This window comes from Gavialis gangeticus, unplaced genomic scaffold, assembly GCF_001723915.1.
Source record: "Gavialis gangeticus isolate Ggan-Ray unplaced genomic scaffold, GavGan_comp1, whole genome shotgun sequence".
In the NCBI taxonomy this organism is placed as follows: Eukaryota; Metazoa; Chordata; order Crocodylia; family Gavialidae; genus Gavialis; species Gavialis gangeticus.
In genome coordinates this window covers 206,453,325-206,457,550 of record NW_017729032.1, presented here as the reverse complement: position 1 = coordinate 206,457,550, position 4,226 = coordinate 206,453,325, and the positions used below count along the sequence as shown (strand labels likewise).

General features: G+C 38.2%; 1 long non-coding RNA gene across 1 annotated transcript in view; it reads right to left on the bottom strand.

Annotated features, from left to right (window-relative positions):
* Nucleotides 1–4,218, bottom strand: part of LOC109302931 — a 9,512-nt gene extending 5,294 nt beyond the window's left edge. Inside the window, exon 1 of the long non-coding RNA XR_002098966.1 lies at nt 35–4,218. This is a non-coding gene — a long non-coding RNA (uncharacterized LOC109302931). The remainder of the gene's footprint in view (nt 1–34) is intronic.
* Nucleotides 4,219–4,226: the final 8 nt, after the last annotated feature.

Here is a 4,226-nt window from a genome sequence, read left to right as displayed (position 1 = left end):
AGTCTTCCTGGGTAAAGTGAATTCAATTGAAGACTTTTTTTTTTTTTTAATTGGGTGAAAAAGAATTAATGGGCACTTAGGGAAAGAGCCTATTTTTAGAGATGAATGTTACCCCAGTGTAAAATCACAGGATTGGGCAATCATAATAGGTTTGCCTTCTGAGCATTTCTTTGAATGAGTTTCATAACAGCAGAGACTTACTTGGAGAGTTAAGGTAACATCCATGAAAGGAAAGGAGATACGGTTAGGAACTCCAAATTGCTAGACTGAGTTATACACGATTATGTTGTTGTTGCTATTTAGAGTTTAGTTCCTTAGTTGTCAAACACCTTTATTCATTTATTGAAAAATAATTCCAGCATTCTGCATCTCCATTCCCATGTGCACTTTACTTTCACACTTGCTGGTAGGTCAGATGGTGTATTGTACTATATGATGCACAAGAGATTAGGGGCTCTGGAGCAGGAACTGCCTCTGTTCATTCTGCGCTCTGTTGGAAGCAGCACTTGGCTGTGCTGTCCCCTAACAAGGCACATTGTTAACTTACAGTATGGCTTTAGATGAAGGCCACATAAGCAAGAGCATGGGATGGGAAACTGTTACTCAAGTGCAGTGCCAGATTACACACTTGTGCATTATCCATTAGAAAACATAAGAATTGCCATTTACTGGGTCAGACCATATTCCATCTTGCCCAGTATCCTGTGTCTCACAGTGGTAGCGGATGCTGAAAGGGATAGTGAACGGGTATGACCAGGGTTTTTTCCACTGTTCCTATCACTTGCAGCCTCCAGCATTTAAGGTCTAGGAAGTTCTAATTTAGAGGCTATATCCCTAATTCCTATATTGCATATTTAGGTCAATTCTGCGAGTGGGAAGAGGCAGGCCATCCAATTGAGCAGAGCCCTGGTGATTTCTCTTTTAAAGGTGCTTGTTCAGTTGCTCAAGTCCAGCAGAGAAGTTGATTTGTCTATCCATATGTATGCCAGGTGTCCCTCAATTAAATAACACACAATGGCTCACCTTTACCCATTTAAATAATTGGTTTACAAGCCAGTACATACATGATACAAATTTTTGGCTGCTTTGAAGCCAAGGTATTTTTTGATTAACTAGGAGAGAGAAAGAAAACAACTGGTTCTCTTGCATTAGATTGCATCCTTTCACTGATCACTCCTAGAACACTACTCACCTCCTGTTAAGAGGAACAGATTATTTGTAAAATAATTGGAATAGAAGATTTTTAAAATAAAATCTTTGAAAATGTTCTTTTGGTATTTACTGTTGGTAATTGAGACTATTGAAAGATAATTTTCTATTCTGCTAGTGTTCTGAAATGCAATAACTGCCATGAATGTCAATACTGGGAGTTAAGCTTTGAAATTATACATCATGCTGCCAGTATCGTTGAATAATGGGTAAAATGATGGTTTATGTACATTTTACATTAGCAGATTTTAAGATAATAAGATGCATCTGTTTCTTTTCAGAAACATGAAAAGTGTGTCCTTAATTCACTAAAGAATGGCCTTGAACACTGATCAGAGAGATCTGATGTTGCAGATATGTTTTTGGTCAGAAAGAGTGAACTATCTGTTCATTGTTTAAATAAGAGTCAAAAGGCAATTTTCTAGAGGGAAGAACATACCAAAAGTGCAGCCTTTTATAGCAGCCTCAGAGCTTCCATACAGGTAACCAGGAATTGAATGATGACACTGAAAGAAACATTCTGTAAATTGGCACTTGTTGCTTCAGCTACCGGGCTCGTTATAGCTTTAATTTAGGAAAATGCTTAAGCATATGCTTTAATTTTAATGGGTCTTTTAAACAAATGGGACTTACGCATGTGTCTGAGTGTTTTCTCAAACAAGTTTAATTGATGCATTCTTGAACTGGTGTCCCAGTGAGTAGTTGCAGATCTTGATGCAGAAAACTGAATTTATGGGATAGAGAATAAAGCAGCACGTTGGTGAGAATGCCAGCAATGTGAGAGGGGGCTGTGCCATATGTTACCAGAGAAATCCCATGTATTACTTACCTATTGCCTTCGTTGTTGCATTGCTATTTAGAAAAAACGTGTCTAGAAGATCATAGCATATGTGGTTTGTGTGTGTGTGTATGTGTGTGTATGTATACGTCTGTGTGTATGTGTGCGTGCTGACATTTTAGTTGCAGTGGGAAGAATTTGGGGGCTGGCTGTGCATGCCTTCCGAATGCAAGCAGAAAGTCTGAATGAATTCTATTTTTATAGACAGCACTGTGGTTGCAGGTCCCAGTCGCACTGTATCTGCCTCTTCCAGGAATGTGAAATGGCAAGGGAAGAGAGTAGAAGGGTGGCGACCATGTGGTAGGGAGAGTACAACCCCACCAGCCCTGGATGGAGGAACATAAATAAAGATGCCTTTTAAAGTAATATTTTTTTAGTTCTAAATTGTTAAAAATATTTAAAACAAACTTTCTGTGTACTTGACGTTTGTGGTGCTGGTGCTTTGTATTGAATAGATGGACCTGTTCTGTATTTACCTCTCTTAAAGGTGTCATTGAGGCATATATAAAAAGTAAACAACAAAAAAAAAGAGTGCTGTGTAATGACAGTGATTTTTAATTTCTAGTGAAAATGTAGGCTCTTGTGTTTGTGTACTTTCTGGTTGGCTGTCATGAATTTCATCTTTTCTGCAATAAAGCTTAGATGCTTAATTGTAGAAGAAAGTAGTAGTATAGCAGATAACTCTTTAGGGGGGGAAAACTCTTAAATATTGTTGCCCTGTCCACTACTAAATTGTGCATCTTTATTTTTAAAATCAATTATCAAGTAGGCTCCAAATTTAGGTTTCAAGTTACGTTCACATAATGAAGTAAAGGTTGGGCTAAGTTAAAATTGTTTTTTGTTTTAAATAATTTCCTTGGAGGTAGGAAACTAAGAGTAAGCTATGTATGAAGTGATGAGGCAAGAGAATCAAGGTGAACGTGACTGGATGATGCACAGGATTTGAAAGAGAGCTGCCTCTCAAATGAAGTACAAAAAGGAGAGATGAAGAAAATATATTTTCTTAAGTCAGTAAATGATAGTAAGCTGAGAAGCTTGTACAGTGATAAGAATTTATCCTTAATATGTGGCCTGACTTTCAACGGATCCATTGTCAACTCAGATTTCTCTGGCTGGGAGAACGGGACAAAAGCAAATTGCTTCCAGTGTCAAGAATCTGTTATGAGTTTTCATGCATCTTTGTCTGTTTACATTTTTTTATAGGGCCTTTCCTGTAGGTGCCAGTGTCAAGGTCAGATTCTAGGGCCCCTTTTCAGATGTTGTGTATGCCTGGGATATGAATGAACTTAACAAGGACTGGAGATTTTGACCATAATAAGTAGTAGTATTTTTTGAGAGGGGGTAGGGGAGCAGTCTAGTCTCCTAATAATACTTAAGAGTGACTGTTTGCCAAAACTTAGGTAAGAACTTAGCCTTTTTTTTCTCTCTTGGGAATTTTCACTTATCTGTAGATGGAAAGAAATTGCTGCTGCTGCTTTGCAGGGATAGCAAAGAACTAAAAAAAATAAACACATTAGTCGGAATACTTTTTTTTGCAATACTATGCACATACCTGACTCTAATCAGAATCAGTAGGTACTATGTATATGTGAGGAGTTTTGAGCTCTTGAGGGACAACTATCAAAATCCAGTTACTTCTCTATCTGCACTACTCAGAAAGACAATTCTTCTGAGCTGGCAGATTAGATATGTAGCTTTGCTTTTTGTTTCAGTGACAAAATTTTAGGAAAAGGAGGGTCCAGTAAGATTGGGTTTGTCTTTCAATAGAGTGCCTAGGCTGTGCCTGAACAAAGTGGGGGAAGAGGTGGGAGGGTGGGTGGTTACATGTCAGATTATGTGCCCAATTTTCTCCTGAATTGGAATCCCACTAGGTTACTCACTTTTTTTGGTGCTGGATTTACTGATGAAATTCTGCCACTGGATTAAAAAGGGGGGATTTCCAGGGAGGTTAAATGGTGCCAATATACATAATTTATAGGTGCCTCTTTGTATATTTGGACAATTAAATATGAGGATAGAATTTTGCCCACCTTTTGGAAGATTTGGGCCTCAATCCTGCAAATAAGTCCTTAAACTTTTAACACACACACTGCTAGTTCCTTTTGCTGCCGTTTGGGCTACTCCTGCATTAAAGTTTAAGAAAACACGGTAGCGCTTGCTGGGATTTGGGCCTGAACAT